This window comes from Mytilus trossulus, chromosome 9, assembly GCF_036588685.1.
Source record: "Mytilus trossulus isolate FHL-02 chromosome 9, PNRI_Mtr1.1.1.hap1, whole genome shotgun sequence".
NCBI lineage: Eukaryota > Metazoa > Mollusca > Bivalvia > Mytilida > Mytilidae > Mytilus > Mytilus trossulus.
The window spans coordinates 63,208,160-63,234,981 of NC_086381.1; the positions used below are offsets into that span (position 1 = coordinate 63,208,160).

The 26,822-nt window shown below is 32.9% G+C and overlaps 1 long non-coding RNA gene and 8 other non-coding genes across 9 annotated transcripts; 1 reads left to right on the forward strand and 8 right to left on the reverse strand.

Annotated features, from left to right (window-relative positions):
- Positions 1-460: 460 nt before the first annotated feature.
- Positions 461-653, reverse strand: LOC134685769 (U2 spliceosomal RNA). The gene has a single exon (XR_010101393.1). It is a non-coding gene; the product is annotated as a U2 spliceosomal RNA (small nuclear RNA).
- Positions 654-1,623: 970 nt separating this feature from the next.
- On the reverse strand, positions 1,624-1,816 carry LOC134685770 (U2 spliceosomal RNA). The gene has a single exon (XR_010101394.1). It is a non-coding gene; the product is annotated as a U2 spliceosomal RNA (small nuclear RNA).
- A 970-nt stretch (positions 1,817-2,786) lies between these two features.
- Positions 2,787-2,980, reverse strand: LOC134685824 (U2 spliceosomal RNA). The gene has a single exon (XR_010101445.1). It is a non-coding gene; the product is annotated as a U2 spliceosomal RNA (small nuclear RNA).
- A 970-nt stretch (positions 2,981-3,950) lies between these two features.
- LOC134685826 (U2 spliceosomal RNA) lies at positions 3,951-4,144 on the reverse strand. Its single transcript, XR_010101447.1, has one exon. It is a non-coding gene; the product is annotated as a U2 spliceosomal RNA (small nuclear RNA).
- Positions 4,145-5,114: 970 nt separating this feature from the next.
- LOC134685827 (U2 spliceosomal RNA) lies at positions 5,115-5,308 on the reverse strand. The gene has a single exon (XR_010101448.1). It is a non-coding gene; the product is annotated as a U2 spliceosomal RNA (small nuclear RNA).
- A 970-nt stretch (positions 5,309-6,278) lies between these two features.
- LOC134685771 (U2 spliceosomal RNA) lies at positions 6,279-6,471 on the reverse strand. Its single transcript, XR_010101395.1, has one exon. It is a non-coding gene; the product is annotated as a U2 spliceosomal RNA (small nuclear RNA).
- Positions 6,472-7,441: 970 nt separating this feature from the next.
- LOC134685772 (U2 spliceosomal RNA) lies at positions 7,442-7,634 on the reverse strand. Its single transcript, XR_010101396.1, has one exon. It is a non-coding gene; the product is annotated as a U2 spliceosomal RNA (small nuclear RNA).
- A 970-nt stretch (positions 7,635-8,604) lies between these two features.
- Positions 8,605-8,797, reverse strand: LOC134685773 (U2 spliceosomal RNA). The gene has a single exon (XR_010101397.1). It is a non-coding gene; the product is annotated as a U2 spliceosomal RNA (small nuclear RNA).
- A 3,786-nt stretch (positions 8,798-12,583) lies between these two features.
- Positions 12,584-22,268, forward strand: LOC134684116 (uncharacterized). Its single transcript, XR_010101175.1, has 3 exons — positions 12,584-12,782; positions 19,172-19,243; positions 21,894-22,268. It is a non-coding gene; the product is annotated as an uncharacterized LOC134684116 (long non-coding RNA).
- The last annotated feature ends 4,554 nt before the right edge of the window (positions 22,269-26,822 follow it).

Genomic DNA, 26,822 nt, shown 5'->3' on the forward strand with positions numbered 1-26,822 from the left:
AGGAAAAAACTTACCGGCCGACTGTAGTTTCCATCGTTTGCCCTCGTTCTGAGGCGACGTCGCTATTAACGATGATTGAAACAGTAGAAGGGGACGTAATTCTTTTCCCCGCGTTTTTCCGTAACGCTAAAAATTTATATAGAGTTTGTCTTAAGGAACGAGAATACATTATTACACTGACATATGCTGTTATGAATACAAGAGAGAGAGAAAGAGAAAAAACATCACATTATTAGAAAAGAAAAGAAAAACAACACTTTTTAGAGAACAGACATAAAAAAAAAATAGTATGCGATTTATTTTACATGCACGAGAAGTAGAATTAATTTACAACAATGAGTAAAACTATACAATATATAACATAAAATAATATAGAAAACGTATTAGAGAATATTTTACTGGGGCTGTTTCTCAGACTATAGAAGGAGCTATTTTTCTATTTTAATTTTCTCCCCGAAATGGGGAGTGAGCCGATCCTGGAGGTACTGCAATACCAGGCCAACTCGTGGCAAGAGCGGTGCAAGCACCTAACATCTCACCTAGTTGCAAAAATCAGTTTAATATCGAAGTACCCACATGGGGTACGTATCAGATATTAAGCTGATAAGAACAGATACTACACTTTGATCTTAGCCAAAAGGCCGAGAAGCGATACTCAAATTTTTCCGAGTTTCCAAAGCGTATAAATCCTATGTCTTACTCAGACACGGTGTTTTAATTTTAAAACAAGCTACACAAATTTTGCAAATGTATATACAAGAAGCACACGAAACGCGAGATCTTGCTTTGCTTTAATTACCCAACAGCATGAAACTATTTCTGCATGACAAAACTGGTGTGAAAATAAAAAAGCGGCTTGTGAAATACGGCAAGTCGCAATTAAAGGGAGAATGCATTTTTAAACGTACGTCATACGTATACGTATTCGTATTTAATCTTAATCGAACGAAATAACATGATCATTTTAATTCATTCTATGTCCGACGAACGCAGATTTTAAAGCCTTGGAAATTTCATTGATCACAAAATAAATTCAACGCTTTTTCACAATCAGCACGGACTTTTCACTCTCTCGTTTAAATAAAACACACATAAACAGTTCATCTGTTCTATTTTTTAAAGGAATTAACCGGTACAGCTATGTTTAAATTAATTTTAAAAGGAGGAAAAAACTTACCGGCCGACTGTAGTTTCCATCGTTTGCCCTCGTTCTGAGGCGACGTCGCTATTAACGATGATTGAAACAGTAGAAGGGGACGTAATTCTTTTCCCCGCGTTTTTCCGTAACGCTAAAAATTTATATAGAGTTTGTCTTAAGGAACGAGAATACATTATTACACTGACATATGCTGTTATGAATACAAGAGAGAGAGAAAGAGAAAAAACATCACATTATTAGAAAAGAAAAGAAAAACAACACTTTTTAGAGAACAGACATAAAAAAAAAATAGTATGCGATTTATTTTACATGCACGAGAAGTAGAATTAATTTACAACAATGAGTAAAACTATACAATATATAACATAAAATAATATAGAAAACGTATTAGAGAATATTTTACTGGGGCTGTTTCTCAGACTATAGAAGGAGCTATTTTTCTATTTTAATTTTCTCCCCGAAATGGGGAGTGAGCCGATCCTGGAGGTACTGCAATACCAGGCCAACTCGTGGCAAGAGCGGTGCAAGCACCTAACATCTCACCTAGTTGCAAAAATCAGTTTAATATCGAAGTACCCACATGGGGTACGTATCAGATATTAAGCTGATAAGAACAGATACTACACTTTGATCTTAGCCAAAAGGCCGAGAAGCGATACTCAAATTTTTCCGAGTTTCCAAAGCGTATAAATCCTATGTCTTACTCAGACACGGTGTTTTAATTTTAAAACAAGCTACACAAATTTTGCAAATGTATATACAAGAAGCACACGAAACGCGAGATCTTGCTTTGCTTTAATTACCCAACAGCATGAAACTATTTCTGCATGACAAAACTGGTGTGAAAATAAAAAAGCGGCTTGTGAAATACGGCAAGTCGCAATTAAAGGGAGAATGCATTTTTAAACGTACGTCATACGTATACGTATTCGTATTTAATCTTAATCGAACGAAATAACATGATCATTTTAATTCATTCTATGTCCGACGAACGCAGATTTTAAAGCCTTGGAAATTTCATTGATCACAAAATAAATTCAACGCTTTTTCACAATCAGCACGGACTTTTCACTCTCTCGTTTAAATAAAACACACATAAACAGTTCATCTGTTCTATTTTTTAAAGGAATTAACCGGTACAGCTATGTTTAAATTAATTTTAAAAGGAGGAAAAAACTTACCGGCCGACTGTAGTTTCCATCGTTTGCCCTCGTTCTGAGGCGACGTCGCTATTAACGATGATTGAAACAGTAGAAGGGGACGTAATTCTTTTCCCCGCGTTTTTCCGTAACGCTAAAAATTTATATAGAGTTTGTCTTAAGGAACGAGAATACATTATTACACTGACATATGCTGTTATGAATACAAGAGAGAGAGAAAGAGAAAAAACATCACATTATTAGAAAAGAAAAGAAAAACAACACTTTTTAGAGAACAGACATAAAAAAAAAATAGTATGCGATTTATTTTACATGCACGAGAAGTAGAATTAATTTACAACAATGAGTAAAACTATACAATATATAACATAAAATAATATAGAAAACGTATTAGAGAATATTTTACTGGGGCTGTTTCTCAGACTATAGAAGGAGCTATTTTTCTATTTTAATTTTCTCCCCGAAATGGGGAGTGAGCCGATCCTGGAGGTACTGCAATACCAGGCCAACTCGTGGCAAGAGCGGTGCAAGCACCTAACATCTCACCTAGTTGCAAAAATCAGTTTAATATCGAAGTACCCACATGGGGTACGTATCAGATATTAAGCTGATAAGAAACAGATACTACACTTTGATCTTAGCCAAAAGGCCGAGAAGCGATACTCAAATTTTTCCGAGTTTCCAAAGCGTATAAATCCTATGTCTTACTCAGACACGGTGTTTTAATTTTAAAACAAGCTACACAAATTTTGCAAATGTATATACAAGAAGCACACGAAACGCGAGATCTTGCTTTGCTTTAATTACCCAACAGCATGAAACTATTTCTGCATGACAAAACTGGTGTGAAAATAAAAAAGCGGCTTGTGAAATACGGCAAGTCGCAATTAAAGGGAGAATGCATTTTTAAACGTACGTCATACGTATACGTATTCGTATTTAATCTTAATCGAACGAAATAACATGATCATTTTAATTCATTCTATGTCCGACGAACGCAGATTTTAAAGCCTTGGAAATTTCATTGATCACAAAATAAATTCAACGCTTTTTCACAATCAGCACGGACTTTTCACTCTCTCGTTTAAATAAAACACACATAAACAGTTCATCTGTTCTATTTTTTAAAGGAATTAACCGGTACAGCTATGTTTAAATTAATTTTAAAAGGAGGAAAAAACTTACCGGCCGACTGTAGTTTCCATCGTTTGCCCTCGTTCTGAGGCGACGTCGCTATTAACGATGATTGAAACAGTAGAAGGGGACGTAATTCTTTTCCCCGCGTTTTTCCGTAACGCTAAAAATTTATATAGAGTTTGTCTTAAGGAACGAGAATACATTATTACACTGACATATGCTGTTATGAATACAAGAGAGAGAGAAAGAGAAAAAACATCACATTATTAGAAAAGAAAAGAAAAACAACACTTTTTAGAGAACAGACATAAAAAAAAAATAGTATGCGATTTATTTTACATGCACGAGAAGTAGAATTAATTTACAACAATGAGTAAAACTATACAATATATAACATAAAATAATATAGAAAACGTATTAGAGAATATTTTACTGGGGCTGTTTCTCAGACTATAGAAGGAGCTATTTTTCTATTTTAATTTTCTCCCCGAAATGGGGAGTGAGCCGATCCTGGAGGTACTGCAATACCAGGCCAACTCGTGGCAAGAGCGGTGCAAGCACCTAACATCTCACCTAGTTGCAAAAATCAGTTTAATATCGAAGTACCCACATGGGGTACGTATCAGATATTAAGCTGATAAGAAACAGATACTACACTTTGATCTTAGCCAAAAGGCCGAGAAGCGATACTCAAATTTTTCCGAGTTTCCAAAGCGTATAAATCCTATGTCTTACTCAGACACGGTGTTTTAATTTTAAAACAAGCTACACAAATTTTGCAAATGTATATACAAGAAGCACACGAAACGCGAGATCTTGCTTTGCTTTAATTACCCAACAGCATGAAACTATTTCTGCATGACAAAACTGGTGTGAAAATAAAAAAGCGGCTTGTGAAATACGGCAAGTCGCAATTAAAGGGAGAATGCATTTTTAAACGTACGTCATACGTATACGTATTCGTATTTAATCTTAATCGAACGAAATAACATGATCATTTTAATTCATTCTATGTCCGACGAACGCAGATTTTAAAGCCTTGGAAATTTCATTGATCACAAAATAAATTCAACGCTTTTTCACAATCAGCACGGACTTTTCACTCTCTCGTTTAAATAAAACACACATAAACAGTTCATCTGTTCTATTTTTTAAAGGAATTAACCGGTACAGCTATGTTTAAATTAATTTTAAAAGGAGGAAAAAACTTACCGGCCGACTGTAGTTTCCATCGTTTGCCCTCGTTCTGAGGCGACGTCGCTATTAACGATGATTGAAACAGTAGAAGGGGACGTAATTCTTTTCCCCGCGTTTTTCCGTAACGCTAAAAATTTATATAGAGTTTGTCTTAAGGAACGAGAATACATTATTACACTGACATATGCTGTTATGAATACAAGAGAGAGAGAAAGAGAAAAAACATCACATTATTAGAAAAGAAAAGAAAAACAACACTTTTTAGAGAACAGACATAAAAAAAAAATAGTATGCGATTTATTTTACATGCACGAGAAGTAGAATTAATTTACAACAATGAGTAAAACTATACAATATATAACATAAAATAATATAGAAAACGTATTAGAGAATATTTTACTGGGGCTGTTTCTCAGACTATAGAAGGAGCTATTTTTCTATTTTAATTTTCTCCCCGAAATGGGGAGTGAGCCGATCCTGGAGGTACTGCAATACCAGGCCAACTCGTGGCAAGAGCGGTGCAAGCACCTAACATCTCACCTAGTTGCAAAAATCAGTTTAATATCGAAGTACCCACATGGGGTACGTATCAGATATTAAGCTGATAAGAAACAGATACTACACTTTGATCTTAGCCAAAAGGCCGAGAAGCGATACTCAAATTTTTCCGAGTTTCCAAAGCGTATAAATCCTATGTCTTACTCAGACACGGTGTTTTAATTTTAAAACAAGCTACACAAATTTTGCAAATGTATATACAAGAAGCACACGAAACGCGAGATCTTGCTTTGCTTTAATTACCCAACAGCATGAAACTATTTCTGCATGACAAAACTGGTGTGAAAATAAAAAAGCGGCTTGTGAAATACGGCAAGTCGCAATTAAAGGGAGAATGCATTTTTAAACGTACGTCATACGTATACGTATTCGTATTTAATCTTAATCGAACGAAATAACATGATCATTTTAATTCATTCTATGTCCGACGAACGCAGATTTTAAAGCCTTGGAAATTTCATTGATCACAAAATAAATTCAACGCTTTTTCACAATCAGCACGGACTTTTCACTCTCTCGTTTAAATAAAACACACATAAACAGTTCATCTGTTCTATTTTTTAAAGGAATTAACCGGTACAGCTATGTTTAAATTAATTTTAAAAGGAGGAAAAAACTTACCGGCCGACTGTAGTTTCCATCGTTTGCCCTCGTTCTGAGGCGACGTCGCTATTAACGATGATTGAAACAGTAGAAGGGGACGTAATTCTTTTCCCCGCGTTTTTCCGTAACGCTAAAAATTTATATAGAGTTTGTCTTAAGGAACGAGAATACATTATTACACTGACATATGCTGTTATGAATACAAGAGAGAGAGAAAGAGAAAAAACATCACATTATTAGAAAAGAAAAGAAAAACAACACTTTTTAGAGAACAGACATAAAAAAAAAATAGTATGCGATTTATTTTACATGCACGAGAAGTAGAATTAATTTACAACAATGAGTAAAACTATACAATATATAACATAAAATAATATAGAAAACGTATTAGAGAATATTTTACTGGGGCTGTTTCTCAGACTATAGAAGGAGCTATTTTTCTATTTTAATTTTCTCCCCGAAATGGGGAGTGAGCCGATCCTGGAGGTACTGCAATACCAGGCCAACTCGTGGCAAGAGCGGTGCAAGCACCTAACATCTCACCTAGTTGCAAAAATCAGTTTAATATCGAAGTACCCACATGGGGTACGTATCAGATATTAAGCTGATAAGAACAGATACTACACTTTGATCTTAGCCAAAAGGCCGAGAAGCGATACTCAAATTTTTCCGAGTTTCCAAAGCGTATAAATCCTATGTCTTACTCAGACACGGTGTTTTAATTTTAAAACAAGCTACACAAATTTTGCAAATGTATATACAAGAAGCACACGAAACGCGAGATCTTGCTTTGCTTTAATTACCCAACAGCATGAAACTATTTCTGCATGACAAAACTGGTGTGAAAATAAAAAAGCGGCTTGTGAAATACGGCAAGTCGCAATTAAAGGGAGAATGCATTTTTAAACGTACGTCATACGTATACGTATTCGTATTTAATCTTAATCGAACGAAATAACATGATCATTTTAATTCATTCTATGTCCGACGAACGCAGATTTTAAAGCCTTGGAAATTTCATTGATCACAAAATAAATTCAACGCTTTTTCACAATCAGCACGGACTTTTCACTCTCTCGTTTAAATAAAACACACATAAACAGTTCATCTGTTCTATTTTTTAAAGGAATTAACCGGTACAGCTATGTTTAAATTAATTTTAAAAGGAGGAAAAAACTTACCGGCCGACTGTAGTTTCCATCGTTTGCCCTCGTTCTGAGGCGACGTCGCTATTAACGATGATTGAAACAGTAGAAGGGGACGTAATTCTTTTCCCCGCGTTTTTCCGTAACGCTAAAAATTTATATAGAGTTTGTCTTAAGGAACGAGAATACATTATTACACTGACATATGCTGTTATGAATACAAGAGAGAGAGAAAGAGAAAAAACATCACATTATTAGAAAAGAAAAGAAAAACAACACTTTTTAGAGAACAGACATAAAAAAAAAATAGTATGCGATTTATTTTACATGCACGAGAAGTAGAATTAATTTACAACAATGAGTAAAACTATACAATATATAACATAAAATAATATAGAAAACGTATTAGAGAATATTTTACTGGGGCTGTTTCTCAGACTATAGAAGGAGCTATTTTTCTATTTTAATTTTCTCCCCGAAATGGGGAGTGAGCCGATCCTGGAGGTACTGCAATACCAGGCCAACTCGTGGCAAGAGCGGTGCAAGCACCTAACATCTCACCTAGTTGCAAAAATCAGTTTAATATCGAAGTACCCACATGGGGTACGTATCAGATATTAAGCTGATAAGAACAGATACTACACTTTGATCTTAGCCAAAAGGCCGAGAAGCGATACTCAAATTTTTCCGAGTTTCCAAAGCGTATAAATCCTATGTCTTACTCAGACACGGTGTTTTAATTTTAAAACAAGCTACACAAATTTTGCAAATGTATATACAAGAAGCACACGAAACGCGAGATCTTGCTTTGCTTTAATTACCCAACAGCATGAAACTATTTCTGCATGACAAAACTGGTGTGAAAATAAAAAAGCGGCTTGTGAAATACGGCAAGTCGCAATTAAAGGGAGAATGCATTTTTAAACGTACGTCATACGTATACGTATTCGTATTTAATCTTAATCGAACGAAATAACATGATCATTTTAATTCATTCTATGTCCGACGAACGCAGATTTTAAAGCCTTGGAAATTTCATTGATCACAAAATAAATTCAACGCTTTTTCACAATCAGCACGGACTTTTCACTCTCTCGTTTAAATAAAACACACATAAACAGTTCATCTGTTCTATTTTTTAAAGGAATTAACCGGTACAGCTATGTTTAAATTAATTTTAAAAGGAGGAAAAAACTTACCGGCCGACTGTAGTTTCCATCGTTTGCCCTCGTTCTGAGGCGACGTCGCTATTAACGATGATTGAAACAGTAGAAGGGGACGTAATTCTTTTCCCCGCGTTTTTCCGTAACGCTAAAAATTTATATAGAGTTTGTCTTAAGGAACGAGAATACATTATTACACTGACATATGCTGTTATGAATACAAGAGAGAGAGAAAGAGAAAAAACATCACATTATTAGAAAAGAAAAGAAAAACAACACTTTTTAGAGAACAGACATAAAAAAAAAATAGTATGCGATTTATTTTACATGCACGAGAAGTAGAATTAATTTACAACAATGAGTAAAACTATACAATATATAACATAAAATAATATAGAAAACGTATTAGAGAATATTTTACTGGGGCTGTTTCTCAGACTATAGAAGGAGCTATTTTTCTATTTTAATTTTCTCCCCGAAATGGGGAGTGAGCCGATCCTGGAGGTACTGCAATACCAGGCCAACTCGTGGCAAGAGCGGTGCAAGCACCTAACATCTCACCTAGTTGCAAAAATCAGTTTAATATCGAAGTACCCACATGGGGTACGTATCAGATATTAAGCTGATAAGAACAGATACTACACTTTGATCTTAGCCAAAAGGCCGAGAAGCGATACTCAAATTTTTCCGAGTTTCCAAAGCGTATAAATCCTATGTCTTACTCAGACACGGTGTTTTAATTTTAAAACAAGCTACACAAATTTTGCAAATGTATATACAAGAAGCACACGAAACGCGAGATCTTGCTTTGCTTTAATTACCCAACAGCATGAAACTATTTCTGCATGACAAAACTGGTGTGAAAATAAAAAAGCGGCTTGTGAAATACGGCAAGTCGCAATTAAAGGGAGAATGCATTTTTAAACGTACGTCATACGTATACGTATTCGTATTTAATCTTAATCGAACGAAATAACATGATCATTTTAATTCATTCTATGTCCGACGAACGCAGATTTTAAAGCCTTGGAAATTTCATTGATCACAAAATAAATTCAACGCTTTTTCACAATCAGCACGGACTTTTCACTCTCTCGTTTAAATATATGTAAAAAGATGCATCCTATAAAATCTAATGCGATTTCCGTTGTAAGTAGGAGCGGATCTAGCCATTTTGAAAAGGGGGTTCCAACCATATGTCCCCATTTTATAGCATTGATAGTTAAAAAAAAAATGGGGGTTCCAACCTCGGAAACCACCAGTCCCCTGGATTCGCCACTAGCCAGCTAGGCAGTCTTAGAAACACAATGTAAATAAATGTTCGTTCTTCATTCTGAAGAAAATAACAACTCATGTATCAGGGTATGGATGGGGGTTGCAGAAATGCAGAAAGAGAAAAAGGAGCTAATGCTACATAAAATGGTTATGAAAAAAGAAGGTAGAAAAATAGGCTAACAAATTAAATAAATAGAGAATAATTGGTGGCTAAAATATAAAGAATGGAATCCGAAACGAACGGATAAAAATTCTTTTCTATAACGATAATAAATAGAGAAAAATAATACAAAAATTAAAGAATACAGAATTAAACCCCTAATCCATGCAGACCCTAATGAATTAAAAAGCGAATCATCCAGTTCAATTGTTTTACTTAAGTTATTAGAAAATAGTATATTACGTCTTAAAAACCACTGTGACCCTGTGATACATAAAATATCTTCAAAAATAATGAAAAATGTCATTTTACTTAAATCATTGTTGTAATATAATGTTATTAAATCCTAATCGACCACATTCAATTTTGTGTTTGTCAAGTGTAAAATCGCCAGCTTGATATGATTAGCATATAATTATACCTTTACCTGAACATTTTCCACATGTGTTACTTATAATATGGTCTTTTTCGTAAAACATGTTAAATATCGAAGAATGCGTCACAAAATTAACTTGTGATTATAAGCAATCTAACTATTCCCAAAAAGTAAGTTCCTACTGCAATTTTATTATGCATGATTTTTTTTAATAATAATTTTCTTTTGCATTGAAATATGAAACGACTGTATGGTACATTGTATATGTAAATTTCTAGCTTTACTCATTTGAATTTGAGGACGATTTTGAAAATGGTATTTAATTTTTATCAACCCTCCCCCTTTTTCATGCATATTATGATTTAGCAGTATTTACCAATTTGTTATGAGTCTGTGTTGAACAAAACTACACACATTTTGACAGTAAATTCATCCAACACTCCCTTCTTGAGCCCCTTTTGACTTATCAGTTTAATGTTGCATTTTTCATGAAAAACCATATGCAGACCCATCGGTCCCATAGCATCATAATCATTCGCCTCCTTTTCAATATACGATAATTTAGGTAAATATTTTATAATTTCAAACGATTGGAAAGATTAAACTTTTAAGTAATGAATGAGTTGAGTAAGGTTAATATGAAGTTTAATATTGATTTTGAATATCCAAGTCATTCATTCTTTATCGACACGGGATCTTGGGTTTGGATGAAAATATACTTATCAATATAATTATCTTTTTTGAAGCAAACTAATTTTTTATCATGTTAATTCAGACGCACAAAGATACATGTATACATATGCAATATTGATTTCCAATACTTCTCAATCTGTGTTCAAAACAAAAACAATGAAATAATAGTTAAATCGATGAGTAAATGAACAGATTTAGGATATTGATGAATTGTTTTTTTTGCTTAATGTCCAGTTGCAAATATGTGATGCTTTTTTGGGAAAACGTTTGCCATGTTTTATCTTAATTGTTTAAATTTCAAAGTTGAATGAGTTTTTTTTATATTATATAAAAGATGTATACTTTTCCAAGAGGTATATAAAAGCAACTTTTTAAAGGAGACAAAAACTTTTTATCAGATTTTATTATTTAATTGATTGTTTAAAGAATTAGAAGGAAGCACAGTGCAGCTTTGATTGTTTTTATGGGAAAATAAGAAGATGTGGTATGAGTGGCAATGAGACAACTTTCAATTCAATCACAATGTGTAAAAAGTAAACAATTATAGTCAAAGTACGGCCTTCAACACTGAGCATTTGCTCACATCAAACCGGAAGCTATAAGGGACCCACAAATTACCCTTGTGTTATAATGCTAGCGCGTTTGAAAGACTTTACAATTCATCTTATGATCAATGTTGAAAGCCATACGGTAATCTATAATACTTCTACGTCATGTTGTCTTTTTTTTTTTTTAAATGTTGTCTTTTGTGGTGAGTTATATCATTGGCAATTATACCACATTCTTTTTATATCTTTTATTGTATAAATTTTATAGGTTGTACAATTTGTACCAGATTGTAAAATGATTAAAAATAATTATTGTCTATTTTGTTATGTTATATAATTATGTAATACAAGTCTTTTGTGGCTCATCAGGAAGTAAATCGATAACTGATGTACACAAAAAATGCAATAGAATTAGATCGGATCCTAGAATCTTTAAAGATAAAGGGGTCCTGCAAGGGTTATATCTTAATTGGGATATAATCGATGCAGACAAACGAGCAAAGGACACCAGAAAACGAAGGTCACCGTTAATAATGTTCGTTAGGGAGCAATCATTAAACTTCAAAGAAGGGGGAGGAGGTTATGTTTTTCTTTTTCTTAGTCCGGTATTTTTTTCACACGATCAATTAATTAATGCTATTATAGTATGCTCCTTGTGAGCCCATTTGATGGAAATAAAGTATCTTCTTCATCGATCTATAACGGTCATCACCTTATATAGGCTTTATGAAAGTCACCCAAAATGAAGGTGAATTGTAATACAAATAAAACATAGTGTAATGGTACTGTGTGCAAATGTAATGCGCCGTGGTGAAGCAAGTTTGTGTGTACAAATGTATACCTGTAAGAAGGCATATGGAATGATCCTATCCTTTTTAGTCCACCATATTGTGGTACACTTTCAAAACTGATACAATCATCAATCCTGCATGATTTTGTGCATTATTTCACACAATTAAAAAGTTATATAGAAAACTATTTGTGTCATCATCGTATGGTCAATACAGAAGTAGTAACTTCAAAATAAAACAACTTAGGATGCCATTTCCTTCCAAGTAAACTTATGTTTTTATTATTTATTGAAAAGCTACAAAATTAAATCAGAATACATACTTGTCTCATTGGCACTCATACCACATCTTCTTATACATATTTAAAAAAAGTAGAAGGGTCAACACAATATTTTGTATTTTATTTTTACAGAAATGACCTTCCGCCCCTCTCCCTTCTTTTCCGTTAAACAAGCAAGGCTATTACTTTCAAATATATTTATGTAACCAAACATTCATATAGGCAAAAATAAAATTACAACAGATGACATTCTATTCGAATTGAGAGACGTGTAAAAAGCAGATCCGGTTTACAAAGTTTAACATCATTTATAAAACTATTTATATATACATGATGTACACAAAATTATGTAAATAACTGTCATCATCTGTAATTTGTCATGGTTATATTTTTATTAGTGTTTAAGCCTGTAGTGTTTACGACTGGTGTGTTTTTATGCGAATATTTACAGTTCGAATCCGGATTGTTGTTTTATGTTTCTCAGAATCGTTTATTGTCTTCTTCTACGTTATAAAATTACTGACAGACTATGTGCAGGTAAATAAGGAATTTCTTAACTTTACTTATACATATTCTAACCTACAATAATTTATTCCAATGCGTGTTTATGTATAGATGTATTTCTAATATTTTTTTTCTCTGGTTTGTGTATAATAATAATTGTTGATCGTTGAACAAGGTAAGGTTTAATTTACGTTTCAATCCTTCATTTGGTTTTTACGTTGTGTATCTTTAGCAGTGATTAATTGTTATTTGTTTAGCGCCCAGTGGAAAATAGTTCATGCAAGGACAGGGGGTAATCTAAAATATATATTCCATTATAGCTTTATGGTATCTGAATCCTGTTATACATACATAATTTTTTATATAACCACGCCACATAATGATGATCATAATATTGTAATTGCCTGTCCAAAGTCAAGTTCAGTAATTCTGTAGTTCTCGTTTATTGCTACATGTATATATCATACTTTTTTTTCGTACATTATTTTGTACATAATTAGGTCGATAGTTTTCTCGTTTGAATTATTTTATATTTGTCATTTAGCGGGCTTTTAAAGCTGACTTTGCTATAGGGTTTTACTCATTGTTGAGTGACAACGGTGACCAATAGTTGTGTCTGTGTTATTTGGTCTCTTTTGTAGAGTTATCGCTTTACCAATCATACCACAGCTTCTTATTTATATACACAGAAAGTGTATAAATCTATCTAGTTTTTCTCCAAATCTATGGGAGATTTCAAATCGTGTTATTTTCCGGGAAAAGATTAATATATACCGTCACAATCAAATAACATCTTCTTACGTTGTCGATGTAACTCACGATCACACATGTATAACTATACTGTTGGGTAAGAAAGTCAGATTTATTTACACAGCTACGTTTCCATAAATACTATTTTAGTACCAAAAATCTGAAGTACTGGAAATCTACTTTTAATATTCAGTACTATTTTGTTACTTTAAAATTAGTGTAATATTTAAGTACCTTTATTTAACAGTACTTGATTTATATTTGTTACATCGTTACATTTTCTGCATTTTGAAAATTGTCTATTTCAAATCTCTTATAGTTATGATGTTCAAACATGGAATTCTGTGATCACTGTTGGTACTATTTCTGAACCAATATTTTAAGTACAAATCAAGTACTGTAAAATACAGATACCTACATATTATGATAATTTAAAAGTAAAGAAAAAGTACTAAATATTAAAGTAAATTTGCAAGTCATTGATCATATACATGTATGTACTCTTCTTTTTGCACTCAATCTGCCATAGATTTGAAAACTAGTTTTAAATTCCCTACTAGATTATTTGCTTAGATTCATTTTTTTAAAACTATCATCATTTGCCATAATTTTGGGATGACATACTGTCGTATTTACCATAGATTTGGAATCGGCCATAGATCTGGAACACGCCATAATTATGAGTCCTACATACAATGTATATAGGTACATGTATCATGTTAGAAATATTACATATATGTGTAATTATTTATTTTGAAGGAATGGTCGAACATGTTTACTTGCATCGTGTTCAAACTCGCGCTTATTTTTTGTTATCTATTACTTTTTATTATCTTTTGTCTGTCTTGATCGTATATAACATTTGGCATTTCAACTTTTTAGCTCACCTGTCCCACAAAGCCAAGTGAGCTTTTCTCATCACTTGGTGTCTGTCGTCCGTCGTCGTCCGTCGTTAACTTTTTAAAAAAATCTTCTCTGAAACTACTTGACCAAATTTAACCAAACTTGGCCACAATCATCAATGGGGTATCTTCTTTTAAAAATAAGTCCGATGACCTAGCCCTGTTTCCGATGACCCAGCCCACCAACCAAGATTGTCGCCAAAAACATTTTTTTCGCAGTTTTTTCTTATTATCTTGAATATTATTATATCTAGAATAAGAGATAAACTGTAAACAGCCATTATGTTCAGCAAAGTAAGATTTACAAATAAGTCAACATGACCAAAATGTCAGTAGACCCAATAAGGAGTTATTGCTCTTTTGAAGTAAATTTTTAACAATTTTTCGTAAATGTTTGTGATCTTTTACGAGTCTTCTCCTCTGAAACAACAGAGACACACGTAACCAAACTTGGCCACACGCATCATTCGAGTATGTTGTTTAAATAAAAATGTGTCCGATGACACTGTCTGCATGCCAACTGAAAATGGCAGATTTGGCTAAAAATAGAGTATTCGGGTAAAAGGCATTTTTTGGGCTTAGATCTCTGAAACTAAAGCAAAACTATGACGGTTGCATTATTTCATGCATCAATTGTAAATAAAAAGAATTTAGGTGAGCGACACAGGTTCCTTGTTGCCACTAGATTTATGTTTTAGTCAAGCGTCACGGATGAGTCTATTGAAGACAAAACACGCATTTTGTACATACAAAATTATAAGCCTAATATCTTTGGTGAACTTTTTTTTTTAAAGCAAAATGAGACAAATGATATACAAATTGAAAGTAATCAAATGAAATCATTTTTATAAAAGTATTTCTGTAGTACTATATATAAATATATAGCAGAACATTTGTTAAAAGTTGCGCGATGATGATATTTTTTAATAGAATCAACCGGAGAGTGAGTAGTAACGGTCATTCATTGAAATTACTGAATCGAATTCACTGTTAGACTGCTCTTTCACTTTTTATAAGAGTATATAGATATAGGAAGTTGTTGTATGAGTGCCAATGCGACAACTCTCCATCCAAATAACAATTTATAAAAGTAAACCATTATAGGTCAAGGTACGGCCTTCAACACGGAGCCTTGGCTCACACCAAACACCAAGCTATAAAGGGCTCCAAAACTTACTAGTGTATTGTTTGTTTTGTCTACAGTAACTTTTCAAACTACCCCCACAGTAGCACCTATGCTTTGGACTTAATCTTTTTAAAGACACGATGTTTGGTTAACCATAAAACTTAATAACAAAAGTCACGTAATCATATGCGTTTGTTTACATTATTCTCTGATTTTTAGTCTTATCTCTTAACTTGGTACACTTAATACATTTATAAGACAAGGTCCAAACTATAATGGATCACTGTTTTGGTTTGGATTTATTTGTCGGCTTAAACTGCATTTCATGTGAGTTTTCAGATTTTTCACGAAGCGTTGTAAGAATGTATAGATTAGGGTCCTTCAGTTCTAGATTCTTTAGCTTTAAAGCATTGTTTATTTTAGTAGCCTTAGGCCCTTTATTCTTTTTTATATATAGTTCACCACGTGACCCCATTTTTCGCTGTTCTTAATTTGCTTGATTTGTTTGATCTGTTTTTCTGTTTTTATCTTATATTTTGCACTTTGTGTCCACTTGGTTCTGTATTTGTGTGAAAATCCTTAATCTGACCTTCTTGTAAAGGATTGAACAAATAAATAAATACATTTTAAGAATAACGACATGCGCACTTCCTCATAACATAAACAAGAGCTTTTTATAAACTTTGACGTGTTATTTATTAAGAAATGACGACATTTCCTCCTTGTTGTCATTATACATGTATATGTACGTCTTGTGTTATAAAATCAACTGTTACATGTACATGTATAATATATGGAATTTTACATTGCTTATGATTACGTAATAGATATGTAAATCGACTTTAAATTTACTTTTGGTTTGTTCAGAATGTGCGTAGTACTATTTGTTTTTTGCTCTCTCTCTTATATCAATTAAGTACGATGCATTTGTTACATTAAATAGTATACTGTAGGTCAAATCACAAAGAACAGAAACAAATCATGTAAGAAAACGGATTCTAATTGTCGTGTCTTTCTTACTTTGACAAAAGTAAAGGGTCTAGTTGGGGTCTTTATTTCTGTATTCTTTAAATTTTAAGGCCTATTATTATTTTTTTTTTATTTTTTTTTATTCAGTCCCTATGTATTGCCTATTATTCTCTATTCTGTATTTGAGTTCCCAATGGTCATCAACCTAGTGCGTACATGATTTCACCTTATATTTCTGGCTTTATTATTCGGGTTTTCACTGATGAGTTACACTTCTGAAATGCACTTCTGGCGAACACAATTATAAGCCTTTAGTTGTTTTGTTTTTTAATAAACATAATCTAGACCTTCAAAAAAAATAACTGATACTAGTATGTGTTTTCTTGTCCTGAAAAAATGGCTACAATAAGAGATAATTCTTGTAGCATACGCACTCGTTGATTGGGACATGATTATTCTTCCTGGCGACTAGAGTACTCAACTGGTTCTAGTAGGGTTATAGTTGACGAATATTTTATTTGCTGTAGAATAAATATAATTTTAAGGGCGCTCGCGGGTCTTTGAAAGAAGCATTCATTTTTGTAATAGTACTTATTTTCTGTTGAACTGATAGGAGAAAAAGAGGTTAATTCGAAATGAGAAAAGAACTAAATTATAGAAATCGCTAAAATTTTACAATTATTTAGTTTATGTACAGCTTATTCAAAAACAGCAATAAAAAATATAGGTCACCGATGAGTTTAAAAAGATGTTTCAATTTAAATGCCAAAAAATGACATTTTTGCACCAAAGGGAGAAAATTTGGAGATTTTTCAATAATATCTACATTTTAAAAGTCACCTGGGGCCAACACGAATTTTTTGGAATAATTTTTGTACATACATGTTTGACAAAGTAACAACTACTAAAGGTAATTAATAAAAAAAAATATGAAAAATAAATGTTTATTTTTTTTCTGAAAATCTTATACCCGCAAGCCCCCTTAAGGGCATAGGATACAGTTTAGATTGTATATTTACAAGTTCATGAAAATTTGCATATAGGCTATTTTTTACCTGATCAAATCAAATATGTTTTAAAAAATATACCTTCATGGGCTACTTTTTGAGTAAAATGAGGTCGAAATTTTGTATATTTGCTCGAAATTCAGATTTGTGGCCGTAATTTCTTTTTCGAAAGTAAGACATAACTTTTTTGTTATAAAAGATAAAAACAAATTGTTTTTTGTTTAATAATCGGTAATTTCTATATTTTATAACTATCCTTAAAATAAATGCAATTTTTTATTCAAAAATAACTCATATTTATCAAATGTACATGAATTGAGGAAAAAACGTATTTTTTTACTACATGTTTATCACAATTAAAAAAAAATCCTCTATTTACAGTTTAAGAAAATTTGGGTCACATAATCTCCCTGCAAAATGAAACCAAATGCCGTTTTGAAAAATAGGGGTCAATGAACTCGTTTTCAAATTAAATGAGTTTGAATAATAAAAATCAGTCGAAAATTGCATCTTTTCCCGATATGTCACAGTTTGACGTCGCGAAAATAACAAATTAAGTTAGCAACGTCATTACCTTCCCTGTAACTGTATCGTATGCTCGTGGGTACAAAAATTTTAGCAAAAAATTAAACCTTTATTTTTTTATTACACATTTAATTTATTACACTATTAGTTGTTACTTTATGATATGGTACAAAAAACAACCTAAAATAGGATTCGGTTTGGCCCCAGATGACTTTAAAAATTGAAAAAGCTCCAAATTATCTCCCTTTGATGCAAAAATGCCATTTTTTGGCCTTAAATTTGAAATATCTTTTCTAACTCATCGGTGACCTACTATTTTTATTATTGTTTTCAAATAAGCTGTACATAAACTAAATAATTGTAAAATCTAAGCGATTTCTTATATTAGGTTATTTTTTTATTTCGATATTTCCTCTTTTTCTCTAATTAGTTCAACAGAAAAAAAGGACATTAACAAAAATGTATGCTTCTTCAAGAGGCAGATTTTAGCTTAAATGAACGGTGACCCCATTTTTTTATTTCATTTTTCTTTTAAGTATATGATCAAGTTTATTTATGAAAAAATATAGCGAAATCCTATATTAGAAAAAAAAACATTTTTACCCAGGAGCCCCCTTAAGTGAATTGTATGTTATATTCGCCTTTTCAATTCGAACCTAGTATCCTTTTAACCAATGGCAATGGTTTTGTCTGTTTTTCCTCGTGTAAAGTTTTTTTGAATGTTCTTTAGTATTTTTTCCCCTCATTTGGTAAACTTTCCCTCATTTGGTAAACTTTTATATCTCCTGTGAGTAATGTTGCAAAGGGTTTCCATGGTTTACACGGTTTGATTCTGACTAAGGTTTGCACTAGCTGCCGTGGTAGTAGTGACAAGGGAAACTACTAAATGTTGCAATAATGAATGATCTCTCCTTGAAGTTTATGTGACTCTTGACCTACTTAAATCTTTAAGGTCTCCCTGTGATCTTGAATAACACGTATGCTGTCTTAAACATGTTTAATCTGAAATTGTGAAAGTTACATATAAAAACAATATGTTGCATATATATTATACAGTTTCCTCTGCATTAATCTATATTACACACGCCCACAAAATCATGTTTTAAATTAAACTAATTTCATGTAGATTCACTTTTTTCACAGATCTAAAGAGGCTGAATTTATTAGATGGAAAATGAACAACAAATTGAATTAACAGAGTTTACAGATGTTAAGGTGCAAGTATAAACTTTATCGACCAGCTCATAGGACCATCTCACTGAAACTAATCAGGCGACTTACTGAGAGCGTTTTTGTTGCAGTCATCCGGATTTAAGTTGAACGGTTCCGGTTTTTAATGGTTTGAACATGACAAAACCAGTTTTAGTTCACCGTTTATCAAAACAAATAAATAAATATACAATATACGTACATTGAAGGACGGAAAGCGAGCCATGTCGAGCCTTTCTTCTGTTTCGTAGCGAGTACAAATACAATTTATATTTTCGACAAGGTATATTTATTGTTTTTATCCTGCAATTTACATTAATCTCCAGCATTTTGATTGGTTGATTTTTGAGTACGAGTACAAACAACTGACTCAAACGTTTATAATGACCGCAAGGCCTGGTTCTTGAGCTAGTTTAAATCCAAATCATTGTTTCTGATTTCTCAAACGGAAATCGACATGATTGGCTAACTGCACATCACGTGTTATTCCTTAATCAATTGCATCACTCAATAAACTTATCATTCATAAAAACACGTGGTCCCACACTAAATTGCACAAGTGACTTAAATAACAAAAAATAAAAAAATCCTGTTTTCATGATCATACTAAAGTATTGAATGCTTTTTTTGTAACTTCATAGGATTGTAAAATCGTTGACCGTGCGCACAGTTTTAGAATGAAGCGCTGCTGCGTTTCATACTAAATGTACTTCGGTCAACGCGTGTACACCCCAATAAAGTTGACAGTACATGACTGTATATTTGCTACTTTTCTAACAGCGCTTGACATAAAAATAAACCATATTCTTCAACAAGCTAGACAGGTACATAATTTATATGATATGTAAAATTTTACTTACGAAAAGTATTTTTTTTGTTATGGACAAACGGAGATACATGTATGTCCACATGTTAACAACCCAACGATAGCAGATTGATTGATTGTTGGTTGCTTAACATCTAGTGGCAAATATTTCATGAATGTTCGGGACGATTGACCTAACATCAAAGGTTAATAGACAATTCCTGCTCCGTCTATCCTATTCAGTCAATAAGTCCTTTGATGTTAAATTTATGATAAAAATGATAAAGGATCAATTTTAATGAATGATTGATTGTTGGTTGCTTAAAGTCCAGTGGCAAAATGATAGATTATCTTAAGATCATACTTGGAGGGATCAGGTTTATAGTATGTTTATAGTATTTTTCGTTGGAACGTCAGATAATTTTGATTGGACCATTATGTTTATGATTATAAAAATGCCCATAAAGATGCATTTTAAATCTTAACCTTTGTAGCAGTCTATATAAGCAACGAAATTTTCCCCAGAAAATGGGAGCCCTGGCCCCCGTGCCCCCACCCCCCAACCGCCTCTATGTTGTTCAACCAATAAATACCTCAATACAAAATGTACACTCACACCTCTTTTAAAAAAGTACACAAATGATAGAATGAAGTTGTTGTTGTCACAGCATGCACTAAACCTACATGTAGTAAAATTCAAACAAACTGACACAGCACAGATGTATTTCTTAATTGATTAAGGAGTGACTTGTATGCACCTACATGTATGTTTCAAGCGATTAATTGATAATAGACTTGTTATATATGCAATCACATTCCTTTTAACACAATTGCTTCCAGAGTACATGCACACTGAATGTAGCCAACTGAATTTGATAGTTTGTTCGTATGTTGTACACATATGTTGAGCGCTTACGTATACATATGCGGTTTACCCCGCCACATTTTAAAGGGGCCTTTCATTCTGTGATTGTTTATAGTTGAAGTCAATACGGTGACTTATAGTTAAGTATAAAAGTGATGTATGGACCGTACCAGAGCTTTGCTTTTGGTTGGGTTAGTGTTCTAAAATTGTTATTTTCTTTGTAGTGTTTTGCAGCCGGTTTTTTTTCCTGTTTTTTTTCTCGTGTCTTGTTTTTCTTTTTGCAGTGTTTTTTTTTTTCAAAACTTTTGTAAGCGATTCTTTTATGATTTATTTTAATAACTGAAAGAGTTGGGCCCATATCCTACATTTGATTCATTAATAACAATGTCATGTAAACATGTATATTCAAAGCGTAGATTTGCAGAATTCTTATGTTTAAACTTCTTGTTTTTAAAAGTAAAATAAAAAAAATAAAAAACTCCGAGGAAAATTTAAAAAGAACAGTTTCTAATCAAATAGCAAAATCAAATGATAAAATACACCAAACGAATGGACAAAAACTGTCATACTCCTGACTTGGTACAGACATTTTCTTATGTTGAGAAATGAGGATTCAACCTGGAATTATAGCTAGGCAAACCTCTCGCTTGTATATAAACCTCTCACTAAATAAGATTTAGTATGGCGTTCATTATCACTGAACTAGTATATATTTGTTTAGGGGCCAGCTGAAGGACGCCTCCGGGTGCGGGAACTTCTCGTTGCATTTAAGACCTGTTGGTGACCTTCTGCTGTTGTCTGCTCTATGGTCGGGTTGTTGTCTATTTGGCACATTCCCCATTTCCAGTCTCAATTTTGTTCAGTCCTTTTTTTCAAGAATTTGACTTTTGTATTTCTGTTAATTTTTCAATTTTTTTTTAGATTATTGGACAGTACTAAATTGGTATAAAACATATAACAATAATTATATTTTGTTTTGTTAATAGGTCCAGGATGAGGACGATTTTGCAACCGAACAACACAAACCAGCCTCCAAAAAAATGAAATATGTTTGGAGGACCTTGGAAATCGTCATAATAACATCGATAGTCTTACTGATTAGTTTCATAATAAGAAAAGCCATTGGAAGTAAATATTTGCATCCTGCATAATACATTTGTATAATTATAATTAATGAGACTGACACAGTGCAGTTTAAAGCTAGTGCTGGAATACACATATACATGTATACAGACGAGTATGACAATTGCCAAACATGAACAAGAAAATAGCAAAATAAAGCTAGAAATCCGTATATTATTTATATCTATTTGTTATTCATTTACTTGACATTATTATTGATGATTTTATCATTATTGCTTTTGTTTGTTTTTAAAATAAACTTTTAATGTCAAATTCGAGTGTTAGTGTTGCTGTGTTGTATTCATCATCCTTTTAAATAACTACATGGCATTTGATTCCACAATGATTGCTTGTATATATTATAAAGACGGCATTTAGGAGTCAGAAAAAAGACAAGTCAGATCAGAATCAGACCTTAATAATTTGTTTTCTTGTTATGTGAAGAATTTTGGTGTTGCTTTAATATCTTTTAATTTTGTGTTTAAGATATTTACAGTTTTTTTTTTAGACTAGCTAGGGACAATTCAGAGCTTGGCATATTGTATATACACCTGAAAATTGTTCAAAATCGAATATATATAATTATTTATGTCGTTTAGTTGCTGTCTTATTCACGTAGCTAATGTACTAATATTTCAATACAAAATAAAGTGTAATCGTACATATCATTGGCCCGCATTTTGATACTAGTAAATGCTTGATTTATTGCTAATTACTTCATGTCCAGTGGCGAATATTACATGCAAAGTTACATTGAATATAATAGAAAGGTTTGGTAGTCCCTTTGGTATCTTTCGTCCCTCTTTTAGATTGCATGGGATAAAGGTCAAAGAAAAATTGACTACATAAGAAAATCGGATATTAACAGATCATTTGCCCAACAACAGGCCGCCCTCGGGCCCTTCAAAGAGCTGTTGCAATGGTTTTCAACCTGCAGAAGCGTGACATTTTTAAATTATTCTAATTGACTGACTGGGCGTGGGTGCGATGTACATCCCACACATTGGACGCCTATTTTGGTAAAGGTTTTGCTTCCGGTCGGAAGATGACCAAAGTGACCATATTGCTATTCCCCAGTCACCATAAGAAGTGATACCAGTAAATGCGTATCATTTACAATCTGAAGGTTTTATTGGCATTCAGTTTTGACCTCAGTCCATCTGACGTTTACAATGTACATGTACGTGACTGAGAGAAATCGATAACTCGTACTTCATGAACTAAACTGCGGAATGTTAACATATTCAGACCTTGTTTATAATATGAAACAGGTGTTGGCGCGATAGGAATTTTTAATTTCACGAATTTAAAAATAGAAAATACATGATTTGATATTTTGACAGATATTGTTTTCTTAACCTTTCAATTTAAATAAAAATACTGATAGTAAGCTGATGAAAATATTTCCAGGAATAAGGAGTCAGAGAAGGATTTAGGGGGGGGGCGGCCCCCCCCTTTTTTGGGAAAAAAATTGGTTGCTTTTATCGGGAATCATTGAAGCGTGACTGGAGCGGGCCCCCTCTTAGGTACTATTATTTGTCTGTGTGTTCTGTTCTTTTTTAGCCATGGCTTTGTCAGTTTATTTCCGATCTATTAGTTTGATTGTCCCTCAGGTATCTGTCGCCCCATTCCTCAGGTATCTGTCGCCCCATTTTTATGTATACAGGTCAACCAACCTAGTTTCAAAGTTAGTACCACAGTAAGAGAACAATGAAACAAATACAGGCAATGAGATCGAAATTATCAAAGAATCAAAATCAACATTTTTTTAAAGCATGATTGCCAATGAAAAAACTCAACACCAGTTTTGAAATTCAAATTCTTAAAGTGTCAATCAAAATTAATATGAACTTCATTTAAATCAAAGTTCATCTGGGAAAACTTAAGTAATATTTGTCACCACAGGCTTGATGTGATGAATGACAAACGAAATCGAAGACGTGTAAGAATTGAAAACTGTCATTGTATTATCAACATGAAAGAAGCAACATAATGGTAAACATATAATTAAATCAATAAATCATATCCGTAAACAACATATATGTTAATAATAACTAAACCTTATTGACTTATCCCATGCATCACAGATGGATTACATTCTTACGACCATTAAGGACAGGGTAACATTCGAATATAACACCTACATCTTGTATAAAATTGTTAAAATTTGTATGAATAAAAAAGAAGATGTGGTCTGATTGCCAATGAGACAACTATCCACAAAAGACCAAAATGACACAAACATTAACAACTATAGGTCATCATACGGCCTTCAACAATGAGCAAACCCCATACCGCATAGTCAGCCATAAAAGGCCCCGATAAGACAATGTAAAAGAATTCAAACGAGAAAACTAACGGCCTTCTGTATGTAAAAAAATGAACGAAACACAAATATGTAACACATAAAAAAACAACAAACACTGAATCACAAGCTCCTGACTTGGGACAGGCACATATGCCTTAATAATTAAAATGTGCCTTAATAATTAAAATGTGTCAATTTCAAAATGATTTAAAAATAAATTCATATTGATATCAGTTATCCGGGGACGGATATATTTTATTGGTAACTTCAGTTCCCAAATTTGGTCATGCCACTTTCAATCTGCAACTGACGCGCCCTCTGAAATCAAATAACAACACGGGAAGCTAGGAATCTTTTGTTTTATTCTATTTTAAATCACTAAGACCAGCACTATAAAATTACAATCAAGAACAGCGTTTTTAATATGAAATCGTTATAACTTTAAAATGTCATGAAAGATAGATTCGAACTGAACCTTGTCACCATGAAAAAGACGCAGCAAAAATATCAATAGGACAACTTTATATCCACCATGATAATTGACTACAGGACACTTATATGATAAACTACAAGTTACCATATGACCTTCAATAATGAGCTAACGCAACACCGTAGTGTAAGCTGTAGAGTAAGTTATATGAGGACCCGAGTCAACAACATGGGATACACTTCAGAGTAGAAAATTCAACAAAATTAATCAAGCTAAAAATATAATTTAAAATATGGACAGAAAACCAGTAATGCAAACAGCCACTAACGATAATCACTAAATTTTGAGAGACACGTGCAATATTGTGGCAGATTAAAATATGTTTCAGAGCGCTTTATTCTTCCGTGATACTGAACAGTTCTGCACATTGTATATAGTTACGTCAAATTAGAGCAAGATTGTGCAACAAGCAAATATAAACACATTAATTGCATTAATACACGTTTTATTACTTTTTTAAATCCTATCTTTTTAAAAGAAATTATCTGTTGCCTTGCAACTGTTTTCGAATGTAGACAAAGAACTCATTTAAAAAATATATTAAATAACTTTTATAATATAGTTAGCATGGATTGCAACAAGACAAAAGAAATAGAAGATGAAGAAAACAGTGTCCAAATGTTCACTGACTTGTTTCCAAGTTACTTTCTTCCAAGAATGTTCTGGTGTCATACTTGAATCAAGACCAAGTGTGCTATCAGATATCTTTTCCTTACGACGTGAAAGTATTTGACGACATGCATATAGTTTTTGATAAATCCACGGTATTGGTTTGTCATCTGGATAATGATAACAATGAAGCCCATAAATTGCACTAATCATAATGAAGCAGCTCAGAATTAAATTTTCCAATAACAACATTGATATATACGAAAGGTCTGGTAAAGAGGATGGCGGCAGAAGATTAGAGGCTATTGTCATATACACGGCTACAGACAATAAAACTGTAATGGCGTATCCAATTCTTTCTCCAGATTGTGATGGAATTTTGAAAACAAGAATATTCAGGATCCCGATGAATATTAATGGACAAATCAGTGTTATAACGAAATATTTATGTCTTCTTTTAAATTTAAAATCAAACTGTATAGCGGGAATGTCGTACCTCGATATGACATACGTTTTCGTTTCTACCAGTTCCCATGTCACGTGTTCAGCGTAGTATTCTCTGTTCGCACTTGGAAACATAGAGACAAGTTCTATATCTTGCATTACATGCAGATAAGGCCACGCCAATAATACAATATAACACTCCTGTATATCAAACGGAAACTGAACGTTATTTATCTTACAAGATAAATGCCAAAGAACACCAGGCAGCCAATAGCACGTGCCGTCATAGTCGACTAAAGTTTGAAGGTCAGCAACGTCTACGAATTCTGGGACATTTACCGAATTTCCGGTTAATAAACGAGGTTTCCATATCGTAGACGAAGAGAGTCATGTAGAGTAAGCGTCGCCATAGTCCCGTGGTTCCCAAAATAAATTAGTATCTGTCCAGGATATATTCAAAAACCCAACAATTGAAAGCTGACCCTTGACCTCATCTAGGTCTGTCAATGTCACCAAGTTTATTCCCACATATACCTTGGTAGGGTTCTCCATATTACTTTCTGGTCGAATATGTTTGTTGTAATCCAATAGTAAATCCTTATGTAAACCTTTTATATCGTCGAAAGATTGACAACAAATAAAACGAATAGTATTTGACAACAAGAAACTGATTATAATCCTCTTCATTTTTGTTTAAATTGACAGTTTGTTTATAGCTTATTGCATAACATTATTTTTCTTTGGATGTTATATTGCTGTTGGAACCAACAATTGAAATGTGTTCATTTCCGAAATTTCTTCTGTTCAAAGATAATCATCAGTTGCTAATATAATAATGGCTACAAACAGACAAGCGGAATATATAAATCGTATGAAACCCTAAGGAAATGAAGTATAATATTAACCTAAAAGAGAGGCAACGCTTGTTTATTTGTCTACTGA